At 42.2% G+C, this 22,772-nt stretch overlaps 1 protein-coding gene across 4 annotated transcripts in view; it reads right to left on the reverse strand.

Moving 5' to 3' along the window:
* fynb (FYN proto-oncogene, Src family tyrosine kinase b) overlaps nucleotides 1-22,772 on the reverse strand; it is a 112,196-nt gene that overhangs the window by 63,985 nt on the left and 25,439 nt on the right. The window lies entirely within an intron of this gene.

Below are 22,772 nucleotides of genomic sequence, written 5' to 3' on the forward strand. Positions count from 1 at the left end.
AGATCAGGCATAAACATGGCAGGAGCACCCTGACAGAAAGCTGGGTCACTACAGTCGACCCATCAGTTCAACCGTAATATTTATTCAGCCCGAGTGTCCAATCTCTGAGCTGAACTGTATCCTCTGCTCCCTCACCTCTCATCACATCTAGAGCCGGCTGCGAAGGTACATCATTACTCATTCTTCACTGATAACGAGACAGTGTGTGGGAGACAGATGAGGAGCTACGGAGGGGCAGAATGAAGGAAAAGATAAATCAGAATCTATGGATATCAGGCCAAGTTTCATTTTCAGGGAGTTTAAGGTAATAGTTACTAAGGAAGGCGTGGTGAAGGGTTAATTAAATGTAATGACTTAATTTCAACTGTACCAATGGAACACTGGTAGGGCTGGGTATCGATTAAAGATACCAGACCCTTAAAGTGATACTGATAGAAACTTCAATTCATTTGACACCCATCATATGAATGAAAGCATTAAGTTGTGTAAAATGTCACCAGACACAACAGGTGTGTAGTTAACAATACTTTCAAACATTTTGGTGGCATCTTGGCACGTTGAACTGCCAACTCCGTCAAGCTCCATCACCACAGACTGTATGGGTTATAGCTGCTAAACATGAGGCTGAGTCCTCTGCAGCAGCCTGGGTTCGTTTCCCACTCACAGCCCTTTGCTGCCTGTCATCCTCCACCCCTTGCACCTTCTCTGTCTTTCAACCACTGTCCTGTCATTAAAGGCAAAAAAAGCCCTAAAAAAGTGAAAAATGTTTGGAGTGATTGGCTGCAAGCAAAACTATACATATAGCCATTTTTTTCAAGGTCTGGGTTAAAGAAGGAAGGAATGCAGGTATCATTTGACTGGAGAAGTTCTGATATAGTGTTGTTTTTGGCGGCCTGTTTTAATTTTAGTTTTGGTCTAGTCTTTGTGTTAAACTGTCATTTTAGGTTTTATTAGTTTTAGTCACGTTCATACTCTTTTTTGTCTAGTCAAGTTTCAGTCAAATAAAAGTCTGAGCATTTTAGTCTTACTTTAGTCAGAAAAATCCATGACTATTTTCGTCTTGTTTTAGTCGATGAAAACTGATGACATTTTAGTCTAGTTTTAGTCAATGAAAATTGTATTTTAGTCTCTTTTTAGTAATGCAATTCTATTATACCCAGTCAATATAGTGTAAGTATCTAGTATAGTATAACCAAACCAAAATTTTCTTTTCTAAATTAGCTCCTATAGTTAGAGCTAAATATATATTTATTTATACAACAGTTAGTTCCGACCAAGTAATCTGATTGGACGAGAGGCATTCTGTGAGTGCTGATATAGAGTATAACATCACTGGGACTTATAACAGTAAAATCACTCCGCTCACAGGTGTTATAAGTAAGGGATAATGTATAATGAGTCGGTGATACTGGGAAAATAACTCCCGACAGGGGAAAAGAACCCCGACGCGCACCCTGCCCTGCCGGCAATGGCTGAATCTCCTTGTCAGGGCAGCGTCCCTAGCAACACTGGGCTACATAGCAACGGTCATTACACAGTAATATCAGACCTCTGAATGCTGCGACTGACCAATCAGAATACAGCATTTAATAGAGCCGTGTAATAAATATAAATATAGCCGTTAATTAACCAACTGTCACACTACACTGACGCAAACTGACACTAGCGTTACACCAAGAAGATGGATATTTTCCCCAAAATTACATTTGAATTAAATTATGAGTGGTCGTCAAGAGAGGACGAGGAAAAGAAAAACCAGGACTCTTCAGTGCAGACCTCCAGGTGTGTTTGTGTAACATGAGCTGACCTCGACAAACTGGAGAGGAGCAAAACTTAAGCGATAACGGTCAGGAATTATCAATGATCATCTGATGAGGTACTGATGAGGATGAGGGAGAGTGGAAGCTGAATCCGGCCGTGCCAACATCCAGGTTTGCCAACGTTTCATCAGCCGAACTGGACGAAGTTACACAGCTGCAGATCAATGTAAATACAAAGTAGCTTGTGAGTTCCTGGCGTGTGTGCTGCGTTGCCTGGCAACAGACTGGGGGATCGCGGAACTACATAACATACTTTTATTTCATTACCTTTTGTTAACATTTCCTTACTCAGCATTGCTGTTTAAGCTGTTGTTGAACTGTTGTATAAAAGCACTATCACATGAGAGCAAGTGATGTTGCACTGTATATTGTCACGGCTGTAATCCGTCTGCGCAGTGCGACGCACAGCCTAGGAAACAGAAATACTACAAAATAATAATAATAACGCGACTAAACATTATAACGTTATTTCATCTCGTCTCGTTTTGGTCAACAATATTGCATTATATATTTAATTATAGTTATCGTCACATGACCACCATCTACGTTGCGTCTCGTCTCATTTTCGTCAGGTGATAAAGGTTCATTGACAACGATATTTAGTCATACTTTTCGTTGACGAAAGCAACACTATTCTGATACTACTTGGTACTGGGTTATTTCAGTTGATAGCTTAAAGGTATCAAGTACGGATACCCAGTCCTAAACACTTAGAAACTTTAAAAAAAGGAATGTTTCACAATTATTTGTGTGTTCAAATATTGTTTCCTGAACTGCTGCTGCACCGAAATCCACCAATCTTTCACCCATTTCCAGTCATATACAGCTTCCTATCTATTGCATGTTGTGAGGCAGACACATCCTCAACACCACATGCAAAATGTTTTGCTTTATTATGCACGTCAAACATGCATAAACGAAAAACAGAACGCCATTCAGGTCACAATTTTTGTCAAACATACTGCACATGATGAGAGACTGCATTCAAAAATATGTGTATGAGTCAATTATGTTGGAAACATTGTACAGTTACTGCTTTGGATATAAACACTTTGTATTTTGTCTTACATGATTGTTAACACTTATATATTCTGTATATTTCACTGTATATCATCCTACAGTAATGGTGTATGACTAAACATGTTAATACAACACATGGGGTGGCAGTAGCTCAGTCTGGCTTAGGAACCTGAGGGCTGGTTCAAGTCCCCGTATGGACTGACTATAGAGTGTGGAATGATGGCTGGAGAGGTGCCAGTTCACCCCTGGGCAGTGCTGAGGTGCCCTTAAGCAAGACACTGAGTCCCCAAACTGCTTCAATGGTGCCATAATACTGTGGCTGACCCTGCAATAGCCCCTCTGCCATGACTGCATGTGTGTGTTGTGTGTAATGAGAGGGATATGCAAAAGTCACAAATCAACAGCCAACTGCCTTGTATGGGTTTACAAATTAAGAAATTAAACTCATTGTGCATTTTACAACACGTATAATTCAGTTTTTGGGGGGCATTAACTAAAAGGCCCGTCCGTTTAGACCAGTGTTCTGGTGCAGACCTTCTGAGGGCGGCCCTCGTTCAGTCAGGCCTGGCTCCGTGCCGTGGGATCACTGAGGTCACCTGGCACATCACGGAGGAAACGCTGCCGACACAACACTGCTGCTGCCTCAGCTGTGATCCCTGCCTCCTCAAAACACTCCCGCTGCCTCCATCGGGCCAGCATCACCACAATGAGACAAAGCAGCCTCCCTTTTCTAGGGAACTATGCTTTGCTGTGGTGAGCCAGAAGAAAGTACACACAGCTGACCAGAGACACTTACTAAGAAACAGTCGACTGGGATCGAAAAGGAAAACATGGAACGTGGCTATTTATAGTTGGCCTAAAAAGTGACAACAGCTCCGTTACAACAGTAGGAAATGATTTACGATGAGAGACAATGTCAGTAAAGGAGGGAATGTTAAAATGAGTAAAAATTATTTAGGAAGACTGTTTTCAAATGCCCTGCAAAAACACTGCAAGACTTCAAAAAGGTGGACCTCGCCAGACATGAGTAGCTGCTAGTGGCCTTAAGTAAGCATTCCTGCAATTCAAAGGCTAGCTGCAGCACTGGCAGGTTTGAGTTTATTTCAAAGGGCCTGGGTGGAGTGGAGTCTATAAAGCCAAGGAGCTGGGCTAGATTATCTTGTTTTCACAGCTCTCTCTCTTTTTTTTTTTTTTTACAGCACGTGTCCCCACAGGAGGCCTGCCTGAGGATGCTCCAGCCCCCTTCATTAAAAATCACACACTCTGTCTCGCTTTTATCCCTCTCAGTGTGAGCTCCTCAGAGTGTACAGGTCGCCTCCCAGTGTGGGGACGATAAAGGCCTGTGCGCGCCACCTCAGCCAGTAAACAGCCATAAAGCACAAACAAGATGGGAGGCAGTCAGTTTTGAGCATTAATGTATCTCCAGTCTTTTTTATGGTTCCTCTCCGGTCGGGATTGTGAGCTGCGAGCTGTCAAAACTGGAACAACCCTTCCTCCCGCGAGCTGCCCGGCTTGTCTGTGGTTCCGCTGGGGGAAGCAGAGAGGCCACATGCTTGTCTCCATCTCTTCCTGCTGGCTGAGCGTGGATCACAACAACACAGGCCTCAAACATTTCTGCTCCCATGATCCTCTCCTCCCTCACGCTCACCTCTCTCCATACTGCGTGGAAGAGAACTAGCCTCTGCTCTCCCTGCTCCTGTCAGTCACATTCAAGCTGGGCGGGACCAGCGGTGACGCCATTGTGTCAGGGCAGCTCAGTGTCAGCAGCAGCAACAACAACAGCCGCAGTACTGGTGAAGGAGGATGGCGGTGGACACCTAATGATCCTCCTAGGTGGAGATAGAGAAGGCAGACTGCGACGTAGCACTGCAACTGCTGAAAACAGAGTCCTTGACCTTTGTGAGTCCAGACTATGAACAGGTCTGCTCTCAGTAGGGCTGGAGCCAAATATTCGACAATTCGGATATTCATTCATTTAGTAGGTATCCTGTTTTTTAATGACAATACAAAAATTATAAATTCAGTAATTTATTTATGGTAGCCTCCTAAAATAGCAGCACTGACCACATATTGATTTTCTTCTTTTTCTTTTACAATTTAAAGGAGTAGTGTGCAGGATTTAGTGGCATCTTTTAGTGAGGACCGTAGATTGCAACCAGCTGAAACTTCTCCCATGTTTCAAGTGTGAACTTCCAGTTGGGATTCCTTGGGTGTTCATTGTTCAGGAGGTTTTTACCAGGTGTCATATTACCCACCAAGGTCTCCTCTCAAACACAAATGGACCCAGTCATTTAAACTGGTAAAAACACTGAATGACGCACATTAACATTAACAATCAGTGTTTTTCTGACGCTGTTTGGCTCGCACGCTGGCCGACATGATAATGTGATGGGCCCTGTTTGGAGCCAATGATTTGTCCGTTCTGGGCTCCTGCAGAAACATGGCGGTGCAACACGGTGGAATCCGTGGATGAAGACCTGCTCCCTATGTAAACATAAATGGCTCAATCTAATTTAACAAAAACACAACCATTATTTTCAGGTGATTATGCACTAAAGAAAACATACTTTTTATATTATGTTCCATTATTATGTTTCATATAACACACTGAACTTAAGTAAAAAGTTAAATCTTATTTATTGTGGAGCTGTGCATAGCCCTGTTCTCTTTCTGTTTATCATGAGAGCACCAATCCACTACTAGGATAGTTGATGAGAGTCCGCTTGCACACGCACAGTGACAAGGCTAACTGTTAGCATCACACAGCTAATGTTGTAATAGGTATTAACGGGTGTAACAACTGAGTCCAGCTGTTTTGTTGTTGGTGTGAGTTTATTCAGACCTTTAAATGGATCAGTGTCAGATTTTAACCACTGCTGCTCTGGTAATCATGAATATATGAAGAGAACTGGAAACAGTGTTGGAGGTTCATCCTATGAAAGTTGTTCAGTGGGACATGAAGCCAAAAAAGTTCAACTGCCAGGTATAACATTTCTCGGATGATCTGCACTACTTTTGCACAGCTTGGCCATAGACCAGACACACTAGAGACCTCCACCCGCTGAGCTGACTACTTCCAGTTTAGCGCGTTGCTATATTGAACGGGGATAAAAATTCATTCATGTGGCTCTTCTGGACTTTTGAAATGTTATTGGACCAAATAGATCAAATCATGATAGAGAAACGAGTCATTTGACTGTGACACTCAGAAAGATGTATCAACTGATTTACAGACATCTCTTTCGCCATGGAAGTCAATGGTAAGTCTTTTTGGGCCCAATGGCATCATGTGACGAATGTAATTCCACTATTTGGCCACGATGAAAAGTGACTTCAAAGCCCGGCGCTCTGCCTGGGGACCTGGTGTTGATGTTAGCTCGTGCTAACTGGCCAGATAGTGAACTGACTGTTTGACAGGAAGAGAGCAGCTCGAAGTTTCAGCTCTGTTTTTTATTATGATGAGCCCAAAACATAAAGTTATTGGTGCTACAATGACCAGTTGAACAGTTGACAACAACAACAAAAAAAAAATTGATGGCAATTTTTTAAGTATTTGTTTTAAATATTTGGACGAACATTTTCTTTATTTTCACATTTTAATTATATGTGTAGATTTAGTGTAAATTATTTCTGTCCCTGCTTTATAGATTTTTTTAAGTCGATATGTGCAGACTCTCATCCAGTATATATGTTTTTATGGCAAGGAAATAAAAGTTGCTCCAGATGCTCTGTGCGTTATGTGCTCCTTGTGGTCTGGCTCAGTTTTATTGGAACACGAAAAAAAAAGCATGGAAGCTAGAACAGAGGGCTCATGAACCTTCATTAAATGGCCTACAAGGTTACAAACATGTCAGCCACAGGCGCAAAATTGAGTGTGCTGCTTGATGTGAGCCCTGCAGACGTGTGCTGACAGCTGACCTTCTGTTAATAATGCAGCTGTGTCCAGGACTTGACCCGGCAGCCCCCACGCTTGTTCCTTCCCCTGGGCTCTGGATGAATCAACACCAACACAAGATGCTGCCTCCGCTCGCCTCATTGAAATATTCATCTGCTGCTTGGAGGAAACCATCAATTATCTTTTGATTTCATTCAAGTGCTTTTCTTCCTTGGTACAAGGCAGGAAACATCACACTTTAAATTCAGTTTCGTCTGCAGTTTCACATTTATCACTCATGTGATTTAATCCTTTACAGTAAATGCTCTGACTACGCAAATGACAACCATTCTCTGACAGCTGGATAATAACATTTGGTACTCAAGTATATTATATGTATGTGTCTTCATTGTGTGCACACGCCATTCATTTCACCTGCTGTCAGGCACTGATCAGTGTGTGTACAGCAGGCCGGCAGCACCACTGGGCTTTGGCTCAGGAACAAAGTAGCACAGAATAGAGGAGACACCTTCACAGTCACTTTATAAGCACCCTTAGAGGGACAGCTTGACATTTTCAGGTGCTTATTTGTCTTCACAAGACACACTGGGAGAACAGTGTGTCCTTCAGATTTGCTGATAATGGTATGAGACTTTCTGAAACTTAAGTCCACAGTGTGATGAGTCAAAGCTTTCATAGTACAAAAATGGTGAAGTACCTTTTCAGTTCAGATCATCTCATCATCTAATCACATGAACACAGTCAGACCTGTGGCTGATGATGTCTAAGTTAAGACAATGAACAAAATAATGTTCTTTTCTAAATAAACCCTGGAATGGTGATACAGGACCCCAACAGAAGCTCACTCTACATTATCCCTTTACATATCAATTAACTGATATAGATTTTGGTAGTCGGTAACCATGTCAGGACATGAAACCAGTGTCATCATCAGAACAGACACCATTAAAATAGACCCATGAGATAGCTGTCACATGATGGGCTATCTTGTTTGGGGTTTTTTTGTCTAAGGAGAATTTTAGAAAGTCTATCCATCCATCCATCCATTGTCATACGCTTAGCCGGGGCTGGGTCGCAGGGTCAGCAGGCCGAGCAAAGCATCCCAGATGTCCCTCTCCCCAGCAAAGCCTTCCAGCTCCTCCTAAGGGACCCCAAGATGTTCCCAGGCCAGATGAGATATGTAATCCCTCCAGTGTGTTCTGGGTCGACCATGGGGCCTCCTACCAGTGGGACGTGCCCAAAACACTTTCAGCGGAGGCATGCAGGAGGCATCCTGATCAGATTCCCGAACCATCTCAACTGACCCCTTTCGACAGGAAGGAGCAGTGGCTCTACTCCGAGCTCCCTCCAAATGTCTGAGCTCCTTACCCTATTTCTAAGGCTGAGCCCAGCCACCCCATGGAGAAAAACTCTTTTTGGCCGCTTGTATCCATGATCTCATTCTTTCGGTCATTACCCAGAGCTCATGACCATAGGTGAGGGTTGGGACGTAGGTGGACCAGTAAATCGAAAGCGTTGCCTTCTGGCTCAGCTCCCTCCTCACTACCACGGACTGCCGCAGTGCTTGCATCACTGCAGTGAGGTGCTGCCTCTGATAACATTATAGGATTGTAAAAAGCCGGCTAGCAACAGGGACAGACAACATATGTTTTACATGTCAGTCAATGAATTAAGGGTTTATGTTGACCTAACCAGAGTCAGTGATTGTTGGAACAATGGAAAGACTGAGACTCTTTGGTGAGTTCTGTTTTGTTTTTGGTGAGTTTGAATAAAGTCTGTTTTATGATGACTTAACAAGGCAATTAAACTAGTCTTAGGCTGCTGAGAGAAAAACACTTGAATTCAAAGGGTGTGTGGTTGTATTTTTCTGTTTGATAAAAAAATTGAAAAGTCATGAAAAGTCCCATGAAAAGTCAAAAAGGTATTAAGACATAAAAAAAATATACCACCAAAGCCTAGCGTATCGTTATAAAAACTCAATTTGAAAGCAATGTTTGATGAAGTTAGCAGTACTATATAGCAGTTGGGGCAACAGTTGGAACGGCAAGTCAATGACAAACGAGGAACATCAACATTTTTACAGAAATTTCAAGTTACATGCCCCAAGAATTCCTAACACTGTCACCTGCTCACATTCAAATAAGAATAGTACAAAGTTTTAAACCAAAATTCATTCTTTGTTAGGGACAATTGATTCCCATGTGAATGAAGAAATTAGTGTTCTATGCAGTGAGCCAGAGAAAGAGAAATGCTACACTGAAGAGCACTGTAAGAACGCATTGCTGCACAATTTCTCCACTTCCACAGCCTTCAGGTCAGCGAGACAAAGGACAGTGGTGTAAGGGTCACACACTGTATTCAGATGACATATCAGAAATAAGGCTGTGCAGACAATCATGAGTGTGTTCATGCTCACGCTTTTGTTGACCCTCCAAAGAATATGTGTAGAGGTTTGCTTCTCACTGTTGACAGGCCACACGTTTACAGTTATAATGCTAAAGGTGCCAAATGCCAGGGGGAGATACCACTATGACACAAAATCTAGCTAGAGGTCAAAAGCGACAAACAACAAAAACTGTACCAACTGTGCCTTTCAGCTTGTGGTGGGTGCTGCGTCTTCCTGCAAATGTGCAGATGTGAAGAAGGTGCAACACCCCTGCTGAACTCCGGTGGCAGAGAGCGAACACACATTGAGAACTATCTCAGCGTCATCAGTACATGACTGCCTGCAGGATGTGGTTAAAAGCCTCAAATACACCTTGAAGGGTGTTAATTTCCATTCACCTCACTGAGAACAAGAGCTCTGTGATAATATGGCTCTGCCCCAAAACGCTGAAAATAACTGCTCACTTCTTCCATTCGGAGGAAAGCAGTTTTGCTGATGAAGTGCCTTCTGCCAACTCAACCAGTCAGTCTATAAATAGGCCAAGGAGGCCTCTGTGTCCCGCTCCAACTCTCTGCGTTTCATCTTCATAGTTTCACTCCAACAAACGGGCCGACCTGAAGTCGAACTGGGCTACGGCACGTGTCACGGGTTTGACTCTGGCTCATGTCATTCTCCCTGCTCCGCCCTTTCTGTAATAGCTTCCAACAGCAGAAGAAAAACACAGAGCTTACTTTGAACTACACTGCCGTCCACAAATTAAGCCATTGTGCCTTTCCACTAACAGCAGATGCATGTTTTATTACCCAGCATCCAAGTTTTCTTCATGGCCTACACAGACAGAATGAATGAGTTTGAAGCCATACTGCCTGGCGCTGTAGTAACTTCCTCTACCCTGGAGATGAAAAGAAAGTGCTAGACCAGGCACAGCTCTGCACCCTGTTACCACAGAGGCAGTATCTTTTACATTTAACCTTTCTACTCTGGTGTCTGTTTCACATAATGTCACTACTGGGAGCAAAACCTTTAAATTGTTCTAATTTCTGAACGTGAATCTGGTTTTTAGTGCAGTAACTATTAATTTCTTCTCAATGGGGTTTCATAAGACCATGTCGTCAGTCAACAGAAGTCAACTGAGCTGTATTTATATCTACGTTTTAAACCTTTCATTCATAGACTTGTTTTCTGGATGTGATTTTTTTTTACAACATGTCAACTTACATTCTGTGGTTATATGGATATATCGTCAATCTGTACTGCACATGTTCATTATCTTATAGATATAGATATAGTATTTGGGGCAGCAGAATGATGTATATGGGACATAGTAAAAATATTCTACAGCATGAGTGTTCATGGTAGTGAAGGAACATGTCCACTAAGCATGGCTCACTAATGTGTTTTTAATAGTTTCTGGAGCTCTATGGCACAGAGGGATGAGATACTGTAGCTCGAGCTTTGATACACACTCATACTTGTTAAAGAAGTCTTTCACTGCTGGAAAGATGGTCTGTTCATAAAACTGGGCTGTCTATGCAGTAGAAAGATGCAAATGCTTTTAAAATTGGTGCTACATTACCAGACAAACCTGACAACAACAACAACTAACACCATGCACTGCACTACACCAGACCAATAAATGCTACAGCTGAAGGGTGTAATTTCATTACAGTTAACTGATACTGATCTCAATTTTTTCAGCCTCTGTTTTTACAATACAGGAAACAGTATTGTACCCACTTCCTGTTAACAAAAAGTCCAGTAGTATTACAAGAACGTCAACAGTTAACTGTTAATTGGTTAAATACTGAGAATATCTTTGACCAGTTACACATGTCAGTCTATAGATATATTTTCAGTTTACTGCACAATGCGCCATCTGGGTTTTTTGGGAGCTAGCTATTGTTAGCAGTGCTGCTCATTTGGCCTCATTTGCTTACTCACCGAGGCGACATGGGGGATACCGCTAGCTAACTAATGTAAGCCCTCTCCCAAACTGGGTAGTGTGCAGTGCAGAGCGGCTAAGAAACCAGTGGAGACCGGAAATTGGGCAGTGGAAATGTTTCTACATGTTAACGCAACTGTCCGGCTGTCAGCAAAACCAACAGAAAATAAAATTAAAACATAAAAGTGTTCCCACCTAATTGGATAGTGTAAAATCTGGTTTATATTAGATCATCACTGCCTAGTTTAACCGTTTGATTTGAGTTTGGTTTAAGTTTAACAGAGAGAGAGAGAAAGAGGCGGGCCTCTCTTTTGATCCGCTTCTATACTCCTTGTGTCTGTGATGGCAGGCAAACAAATATTCAGAAATACAATCCCGAGTTCAAGCAACGGCCCTGGAGCCAGTAAAAATCAGTCATCCAGAGCTGCTTAAAATCAGCAGAGTATCCCTTTAATAGATACATTCATTATTGTTGTTGTTGTTGTTGTTTTATATTGGATTTTTAATTGGAGTTATATTGTCTCTGGTAACTGTGACAGCAGAGATGGAGAAAACAAACATGGAAAGAGAGGCATATGACATAAAGCAAGTGTCCACAGCTGCAATCACACCAGGGATATAAGGTATCCATCTTACCCACCATACTACCAGGATGTCCCACCCAACCCTGCTCTTAACCTTTCAAACTATGCTTTAATGATTTGTATATGTGTTCATTAAGATGATGACCAAAATATACTGAAAAGTTGGGAAATTGTGCCATTTGAGGGAACAAGTATGTGCATATCAAGGCAAAAATACTCAGGTGAAAGACAAAAATACTTCTACTACTGCACAAAGGAGGTCTGCAGACTGTCTGGCTCCAGACCTCTTCATGCCCCCCAAGTTGTGTCAATTCAACCTGATGATGACCTGATGTCTGTTTTTTAAGTCTGCTTCCATGAAGTAAACAAAGAGTAGTAATGCACATGAAAGCATGTACATTCAAGTATGTGGGCAACTGATGACACCCCAGGGTGACATCACAGAAGCAAGATTTACCTCGAAGCAGACGAGGCACGGTCGCCTATCATCGACCCAACGCAGTGATCTGTCTCTCCATCCCCGTTGCTAGGTTACCACATTCCTGAGCACAGTGAGTACTATGGGTCCTCGTTCTGCTGGCAGAGCCAGGCTGGCAGAGTCCGGGGAGTGGAAATGACGCAGTAGCCATGACGATTTAAGATCCTGTGAGCGATGGAGGATGAACTGGGGGCGAGGGGGCACAAGCAACATCACTCCACCTTTGATAGCACTGCCTCAAATATGTCTCTGGAACGCACACTACACATCCCTGTTTCTGTGAGTGTGTGTATGTGTCTTGTGACTGGGTGACTTCAGACATGAGAATGTGCTGTGCCTCCGAGGAGGAGACAGTGTAAATCAGCTGTGGCTCCTTGCGCCAGCGTGTGCAGCTGCCTGGCTCAGTACAGCACGTTCCTGCTGCACACAGAGCTGCAGCGTCTAGACAGCACCCAGACTCAGAAACGCCCCCACTGCTCACCACCTCCAGAGAGGATTGTGTTCCGGCTTGGGATAATCTTTAAGGCTCATCATTCTTTGTCTTAACAAGGCTTATAGGTATGAGTACACATGCGCACATGCACCAGCAGAGACGCAAAGTGAACAGTAAGAATATCAATTTTACAAACTGACAATTAAAATGTCAAAAATACAAGGCTATTTTTCAATATTTCTATTCAGCCCAGTTCCCAGAAGAAAATGTTGACATTGTATATTTCTTCAAACCTTGGATACATTACATTTGTACGTTTCATACACATCATATCAATGTTTTTAAAGTGACGTGATTAAATGTAGATGAGCTGACGTTGTCATTGACAGGTGGAAGGGATGGTGAATGCCAGATTGTAGAACACTGCAAACCACTGTTCCAGATCACCAAATAACACAACTAGGTGTTTGTTAACAAGACGTTGATGGCATTTAAAGCTGTGATTTGTGTCACAAAAAGCAAGTGTCCTTTAGCAAGACATCAGTGACATTTCCAGTGGTAACTGTGTCACCAAAAGCATTTTTCTGTGAGATATCAGTGACATTTCCAGCCACAACTGTACCACCAAAAGCAGGTGCTTTTTTAAGAGACATCAATAGCATCTACAGCGGCAATTAGGCCACAAAAAGTGGGTGCTCTTTAACAAGACATCAGTGGCATTTCAAGTGGCACTTTTTAATGAGATGTCAGTGACAGCTCCAACCACCATTGTGGCATCAAAAGCAGGTGCTTTTTTAGAGACACTGACAGCATTTACAGTGGCGATTTGCCACAAAAAGCAGGTGTTTTTTAGCAAGATATTGGTGGCATTTCCAGCCAAGATTGTGCAACTAAAAGCATTTTTTTTTTTTTTTTAGCAAGACATCGACAGCATTTACAGCTGCGATTGTGCCGCAAAAAGCGGGTGTTCTTTAACGAGACATCAGCAGCATGTCAAGCGGCAATTGTGCCACCAAAAGCGTTTTTTTTTTTTTTCTTTAGTGAGCTATCAGTGGCATTTCCAGCAGCAACTGTGCCACCAAAAACGTGTTTTTTAGTGAGACATTGGCAGTATTAACACTGGCAATTGTGCCACCAAGAAGGGTGTTTTTTTAATGAGACTTTGGCTGCATTTCCAGCAGTGATCTTTAAAAAATTGTATGTATATACTTTCTGCCTAAATATAGTCAAAATTCTTATGCTTAAAAAAAATAGCAGAACCACCTTTAAGAAGTCCAACATGTGTGATATGAGTGTAATTGTAGAATTGAGCTCCGCCTCGTGTTGTTAAACTGTCTCCTAAATTCACAGAAATGCCACAGAGGATATGACCTCGGCGATCCAAGTTTAGCTGTGGCTCTGCTGCAGAGATGTTGTGATTATATGGTGTGTGTCATAATTACTACATGGCAGCCATGCACATACACACTTACAATAATAAAATGATGTATATATAAAATCTACTCAGTCGTAATCCTCTACTGCGTCCCATTTTCTCATCATGCTGTGTGTCTCCAACAACAACAAGTTGTCCCGTGTTACACATACTGCTTCCAAAATCACTGGTTTCCCAACTTCTCTGATCTCAGTAACAGAGCCATCACTGACATGGCACTCTCCACAGCACATAAGCCTGGGCATCCCTCCCACAACTCATGTGTTACTCTCCTCCCATCTAAAGTTTTGATTCTCTGCCATAGAGGTGCATCTTTAAACCTTGTCACGGACATTTTGCTGGTCAATGGAAGGGTCAGTAGACCACATACTTTCAAGTAGGACTGTACATTAGTGAGAATCTGGCAAGACGATACTTTCTTACAATCTTTTCGTGTTAACTATTAATTAAAAAATGATTCAGTATGTCAGAGAACTGATACAGTATCACATATCGTGGTACTCTAGTGTATCGATATTTTCAGGAGAGAGGACTGACAAGAGAAGCTCTTCAGCTGGGTCTGAGGATGGGCTGAATGACGGGCCAGTGGGCTTCCTGTGTGACTGACTGACCATCAATCATAGTTCAATCATATGATGCCATGTGGAAACAAACACAGCCTGTCAATCTTGTTATAGCAGAGCTCTGTCCTCTGTCCTCAGGTAGAGCGGCTTCAAGCACAACCGATCAGTACATTTAGAAACATATATATGAAACATATATTTATCGTCACTATGACAATTTGGAACTAGGTTTTGTCTCCAGGCCTTCAAAGTTTATCTATTATCAATGCACCCTGTCTGATTGGTGCATTCGTCCTCGACAACCACAGACGCTGAAGCTGTTAGTGCATATTTTACACCTCTCAGACTTGATTAAGAACGAGGCAGACTTTCGGTCACCACAGTAATATCACATGAGAGATGCAGGCTTGATGTAATTTGCCCCCCGTTGTCTTTCCTTGGTTTGTGTTGAGGCTACAGCACAACACAGCGGGTGGGCTCCATTAAGATCAATCAGCAGAAAATGTTTGAAGAGGGCTGTGATGCTGAAGTAGCAGTAATGGCATGACAGGATGGTAAGAACGCTTGCATAGTCCATCTCAAATCGGACACTTCAGATTCATACAATAAACACATGTAAAAATCAGAAATGATGTGAAATGTGGAGTATGAAAGATTACAGCGACACACTGATGTGTGAGTGCTTCAGATACTCAGCATCAAACACTGTCCCACATCCTGCTTCCTGTGTTTCCTTCATGTCTTAAATGTTTTCTGTACATTCATAACTGTGTCATGGTTTTATGCTGCGCTGTACCCAGGTTTCCCATTTGTGCAAAGTCTTGAAATGAAGTGTTTCTTAAATCCATGGCAGATTAGAAAGCCATTCAGCGCAGCTACTATAATATCTTCATCTTCTTCTTCTTCTTCTGCAGTACAATGTAGGACTTAAGCACTCAAAGCACTTATATATCTTGGGCCCTTAGTAGGCAAATCACATGGTATTAAGAGGCCCCTGGCATGTGGCTCAGAATGCAAGTGAAACATGAGGTGATATTGAGCTTTATAAAGTGGAATAGATTTCATGGCGCAAAAGCTTGTGCATATAGCTTTAATCTTTTTTCTTTACAGCAAAGTTGAAATCTATTATTGGAGCAGCTGATGACAGCACAGCCCAAAAAGCCGTCCGTCAAACTTGACTAAATTTAGTTGAAAAGTTTGAGGGTTTTTTTATATTACAACATTTATTTATTTATTTTTTTAATGGCATTTAATTTTCTGGCATGGAAAAGTTATATCTTAGCAAAAGTGCTTAAAAAGTCTAATTGTTTATATACTGTACATTACAACAACTGCTTGTCTGTAAACTCTGGCTTCTATTCTTAAATTTTAAAATATGTTTTTTAGAAAAACACGTTAATATTTCTCAAACTAGGGGATCAAAAACAGTAGAGTTTTGTTAACAGTGCTGAATACCTGCTATTGTATTGGCACTAGTATTGAAAGATTTCTGACAATTCCCAGCCTTGGACGATTTAAGCTTCCTTCTTAATGGCTCTCAGGTGGAGAAAAGTGCTGTGTAAAAGCTCTATCCTGAAACAGTTAAGGAAGAACTTTACATGTTAGGATAAGGGTCCCAGCCTCTTTAGCGGCTCCTCCTCTTTCCCCCATCAGTGGCTGTAAATCAGCTGAGCAGCGGGCTTCTCAGTGCAGTCAAAACACTGAGGTTAAAGTAGCACTAATTCCTGCGGGGCTGCTCATTAAGCCTCTGGCTTAGTCCCTGGGGACCTGAGGCCGGCATATGGCCACAGCCCAACGGCCGCCCTCACCCCACCCTCATCCGCCCCCCATGATAATTAAAACCACGTCACAGCTAAACCTCCAACATGTGGAGCGCTGATGGAAACTGCTGCCGATTATTGACGTGCCAGACTGCCCCGAGCAGAGGAAGCTGGTGCAACATCAGAAGTGCTCTCTTCTTAGCGCTGGTGGTGGCACCGTTTAACAGCACTGAACCACTTGACAACCTTCAGTCTGTAAACTGGTTAATAAGGCATAATGACAAGCTGAGCAGGAACACCGGCTATATTTACATGCACAGTAATATTCCACTATAATTCCAAATATGATCAAATTCCGAACTTGATAAAGGTCATGTAAACTAGGGCCCGACCGATATGGATTTTTTGGGGCCAATGCCAATTCCGATATTATGGAAAAAAAAAATCTGATAATCAATATATCGGCTGATTAAATTTTTACGTTTTTCAATTTAAAACCCTCCAAAATACCTGCTTTTGATGGCTTAAATATAGTTCAAACACTCGTTACAAAGATACAAACTGAAGGAAGAACATTTTACTATTTTCAAATACTTTTATTATCAGAAATTGTGTGGAACAAGCAGCATATGAACAATTTGAACACAAAATAAATCAAAAATATGATGTGCAAAAAGGCAGTAAACCTCTGGGAAATAAAATAATCATGCAAAGTCTATATGAATTAAGACATTCATATGTATGTTCACAGTACCAGAGTTCTTCTTATTATTGCCAATTTAACAGAGGTAGATTATAGTGCAAAAAGTAACACAAGGACATCATTTCTAAGTAAAACACCATATTCCCTGCATTTTATTAGTGATGAAAATATAAGTGCCAAAAGTTGGCCGATTGACGATTATTCTCTAATGGCTATAATCGGTCGATTAAATCGGCTGGCCCATAAATCGGTCGGGCCCTAATGTAAACAGCATATTCTATTTGGATATTCCAAATTAGGCCTTATTCCAAATGTACCATTATACAATGCATTTGGACTATGCATCTCAAGTAGGATTTTGTTTACAGTTGGTTCGGTGCGTTTCAAGGTGGTGAAATTTTAACGTTTTGTGCTGTAAATGTCTTACCTTTTATTTTAGTTTTTGTTGGCTTTGCTGACAGACTGCGGGTAATCTTGTTAACATTTACTCTCACTATACACCACCCTGGTGAGGTGGGAGCTAGCTAGCGGCACCACTCATTCAGCGATCACTGTTAGTAATGCCATGGTGGCAACCTGCCGGTCTCCTCCTAGGTTGCCCCAGTGAGCAGGTGCTAATGGTGCTAACAGAGCTAACAGTAGTTAACAATGCTGAGGGGGGTTTGTGGCTCAAAACTGTGCCACTTACTCCAGGTGTGACTTGGGAGAAGACCGAAGGTTGGGCAGGACGGTGTTACAAGCAGTAATGGCCAATAAGCAGCTACCCTAGCTTATGTTAGCTACAACCAGACCCAACTGGTGCGCAGTACAGTACACAGAAAAGTAACAAAATTAACCTACAGCTCAACATGTATGACCGGCCAAAACTACTGTGTGGATAACCACTTATCGATTAACCACTGACATCCTGAGAGAAAATATTGCAACGCCACCCTTTTCAAGAAGGTGGTTGAAGGGATGAAAGACAAAGGTTGCATTCGCAAGGTCCAACAAATCGCCAACAGTGGGAAAAATGTGTGAAAAAAATCCTTTTTTGACACAAAGAAATATGACAAGCGGCTCCAACTGTTTCACTTTTCCATATTTTGACATAAAAGACGTGTTCAGACGCATTAACTGGAGTAGGCACAGCTGTATGTAAAGGGGAATATTCATTTTCAACTGTAAACAGCTTAGTGGGCATATTGTCTTTTTTGGAATAAGAGTAAACACTGGAATAGTTTGTGCATGTAAACATAGTAAATGAAAGCTTTAAGGAATCAAAGTACAGCCCATATGGTGAATTAAGATAACTGAAACTCTGTGTTGTGAACTCTAAACCCCATGGGATTTATGGTGTTTCTGCCCCAGAGGTTTTTCTTTGTGGGATCGATGGTCATCTTGCCAGGGCGGGTAAAGATTAGGCTCATTTGCAAACCAGAAATGTTTCTGTGCAAGATTTTCAGCCCTGCCACGGCCAAGTGAAAGACTCCATTGTGTATCCGTGTCCATAATAAGCTCATCCAAGTGTGAAGCCATTAGAAGACCTGGTACACCCAAAGTCTCTCGCAGCCCCGGTGACAATATACCTGTCACAGCGCTCAGCGGGCTGGGCAGTAAGTCTAAAGCTTGTCAATGAGGAGCTACAGCTGCTGTTGTTCCTGCCGCCATCTGATTCCACACCCCTGCCTTTTCAAACCGGCCAATAAAAATCTGTTCATTCTCTTCTCCCCGGCCATATGGTGGCTCGACACTTGATCTGCATGCATATAGACACGGAGTCTCTTATTTTTATAAACATGCATTTCTACCATGTTACAAAAACACATCAGAGACTAGCAGGAAATTTAATAGGGTGCAGTGACATATGACCACCTAAAATACTTTCACACCTTCAACCTCACAAGTAGATGGACTCACTTGGAGGAGTAGAGGAGAAATTTCGAAGACATAAATCACTGATGAGATCCAAAGTGCGTCATTAGTATGCTGCAGCAGATGTGTTGATGGTGGGCTCTTTAGCAAGTTGGCGAGTCAGTAAAACAGGATGAGGTTATGGTGCTGTACCATTTGCACAGTAGGCTCTCTCGCTCACACACACAACCACATGCACGCACACACACTTGCATCCTGTGAGTAGCAGAACAGCACGCTGCAGCCAGCAGCCAGCTGTCGGCGCTGAACAGAGACAATTCATAAACTTTAAACCATGTTACTCCCCTAGTCAAACAAACAAGACAAATCAGCATAAACAGACAACACGCTGCATAAATATCACACTCCTCTCTGAGCCAAACGTCAGCCTTCTGCACGTGGCCTACACCCATCCAGCCAACCTTTATTACAGGCAACGTTAGACAGATGAGGTGGTTAAAGGAGAGATCGTTAAAATGCAGTGGTTGAACCCCTCCAGCCCCTGATTTTCCTACGCCCATCCTGGCCTCTTTTATCTGAAGTAAGATGGAGGAATGAGGGATGGAAGAGCGGACGAAACATCAAAAGAACTTTCTGTAGAGGTGTAGATTAAAACCACTCAGAGCAGGTGGTCAATCATTCCACCTCTTCTTACTCTTTTTCATCGCCACCTCCTCAAGATTTGTAACTGTGTACGTGCTACGTTTAAAAGAAACATTACAAGGGTGAGTGGAGCAAGAGCGGGGCTATGCAAAGAACACAAACTCAAACCTCAATGCATAATTCTTGCTGTGCAAGCCAGACCTGACTGCTAAGAAAAAATAAACTCTAAAAAAAAGCAGCTATGGGCAAACAAACCTGCATTTTTGGGCCCATTTTTCTGTTTGGGTGTGTATTTTTATCTTGTGATATTTCTAGCACATTGTTCTACAATCATACATAGGAAAAATATGATATGAAGAAAACAAACCTTTTTCACAGACAGTAACATCGAAAGAAAATGAAAGGCAGCCACAAGGTCAAAACCTTGTTCATTATCTTTTTTAACCTACATACTGTATACAACCAACTGAATGTAACAGGTCCTTGTGTTCTCTTGAACTTAAACTATGGACGGGTGACAAACTAAAGACAAGAATTACCACCCTGAGCACCAGTAAAGTTTCTCTTAGCTTCACACTGATTTTCCCCTGACAGCACAGAAGATCAATACAATCACGGTGGGCACCAACGGTTAGTGTCACCAATTCAGTATCTGATCAAACGTCTCCCCTTCTGTTTCTGAGATCTGACGTTGAATAATGGCCTGAAAATAGTTTTATGCAGAACATTATGATGTCACAGTGAAGCTGACCTTTAACCTTTTGGATATAAAATGTCATCACTTCATTATTTTATCCTATTAGATGTCTGTGCTAAGTTTGGTCATAATTAGCATATGAATTCTTGAGTTACGGCTAAAATCATATGTTGAGAGGTCACACTGACTTTGACTTTCAACCTCAAAATTCTAATCAGTTTATTTCTCACTCCAAGTGGATATTTGTGTCAAATTTAAAGAAATTCCTTTAATGTGTTCTTAGGATATTGTGTTCCTGAGAATGAGACTGATGCAAGGTTACACTGACCTTTGACCACTGAAATCCAATCAGTTCAGTGTTGAGTTCAAGTAAACATATGTTCCGAATTTAAACGGGATCCCCTCAAAGTGTTCATGAGATATCGCATTCACAAAAATGAGACAAAGTCACAGTGACCTTGATCTTTGACCACCAAAATCTAATCAGATCATCACTGAGTCCAAGTGAACGTTTGTGCCAAATTTAAGAAATTCCCTCAACGTATTCTTGAGATATCATGTTCACAAGAATGAGATGAAAAGGTTACAGTGACCTTGACCTTCGAACATTGACCACCAAAATCAAACCAGTTCATTGTTAAACCCAAGTGGATATTTGTGCCAAATTTGATGAAATTCCCTTGAGATATCATATTCACAAGGATGGGACGTACAGACGGACAATCTGAAAACATAATGCCTCCAGCAATGGTTATCGCTGGTGTGGAGGCATAAAAAAACCATTAAAACCTAAACAACGAACGCAGATGCTTTTTTACAAGTATCAATGGCTCACTGAATGGTTTATTATTTATAATTTTTATTAACAATTATCCAGACTGTTTTCTCAATTGATTAATTGTTAGCTCTATGAAATGAAAGCGATGCAAAATTCCCATTACAGTTTAAAGGAGCTGTGTACAACATTCTGGGCCAGCATTGCCTGCACACAGCTCTCAACTCTGATGGCACAAACAAACACAGAGGTGGCTAACAGTGCTAACGGCACCAACAGTGTTGACAATGGCAACAGTGCTGACTGAACCTACAGTGTTAAGCGTGTGAACTGGAGGCTGTCCTGCCACTGTGGATCGGGACAGCGTCATCAACGGTACGTGAGCACAGTGCAGAGCAATTAGCTAGAGGGAATCATATTCACTCACATGCATGCACAGTCTGTTTGGCAACCCTATCATAATACACACAGAGGGAGTGTGACTTCATTTTTGCTCTGGATGCCATTACCCCACTATATCTTTACATAGCAAAAAGGTGTTTGCTGCTGTTATTTTTGAAAATCTCCTCTAAAGAGTCTTTAAAAGAGCCCAAGGTAACAGTTCCAAGCCCAAACATATTCAGTTTATAATCACAGAAGACTAGGAAACCAGCAAATATTCACATTTGGAACCAGAGTAAAAAGCAAAAAAACAGTGATTTTTGCTTTAAAAAAATTGTTTCACGATTATCCTAATAACTACTGATTAATTTTCTGTGGATTTACCAATTACATAACCAACACTTTATGTATCATTTATGTTACCCATCTGCACACCAGGAAAAAAAGAGTGAAATTATTCCTAAACACATTCTACATCATTAATAAACCATTTAATCAGTGGGTGTTTCCTTTACATGTGTATCTCCATGATGAAAAATAATGATATCAACATTGACAAACACACTGCCATACAACATGTCACTGATGGATATGGTTTCTGCCTCCCGGAGCAGTGCTGCTGTCAGTGCTAGCAGGCACAGAGTGATATCTCAGTGTGCAGTGTTGACTGAGGATGCAGAGCACCACAGCGGCACTTTGATGATTCCTGCAGCTGACGTCTCTCTGTGGGGCCGAGCACCACCGCTGCTGCTGCTGCTGCTGCTGCTAATTCACTCCTTCACTGTGCAGTGATGGTAAAGATGGAAGAAAGTGCTCTGACGTGAGCGAAGCTGATGGTCAAGACAGCTCTTTCCATGAAGCAGGACACTTAACAGCCATCAAATGGCCACAGGAAGACTGGGGGGTCGCTCTGTGATCAGAACCTGCTGGTGACGGCTGGCGATGTGTCACGCTAACTTTTCAAGCGGCCTCAGTAACAAGCACAGAGAGCCGACAACACACAGTGCAGTACATCCTGTGTGAGCTATGGTGGGTACACTCGAGTTTGCAGCCCAGATCCTATACAGATCACTCTAATTAGGTGGAGGACGGAAAGCATGCAGAAGAAAAATGCCACCAGATGTGTCAATATAATGGAGTGGAGCTTAACTAGGTTCATTACCGGCACCACTTCTGCCCACTGACTGCCTCTCCTTACCATCAGGCTGAGGACTCAAGAACCACAATGGAGCCACAGTCTGAGGGCAACGCTGACATTTCAGTGAATAGTTGCACAGCCCACACTGGCGCAGTCATTATCGTGGAGGTACGGGCTGTGAGGAGGAGAGGGTGAACAGTCGGCTTTGGAGCTGCGGGGAGGCAAGAGGCGAACACAAGTATGTGTTTGTCTCATGGCTGCGAATG

This window comes from Epinephelus lanceolatus, chromosome 13, assembly GCF_041903045.1.
Source record: "Epinephelus lanceolatus isolate andai-2023 chromosome 13, ASM4190304v1, whole genome shotgun sequence".
Taxonomy (NCBI): domain Eukaryota; kingdom Metazoa; phylum Chordata; class Actinopteri; order Perciformes; family Serranidae; genus Epinephelus; species Epinephelus lanceolatus.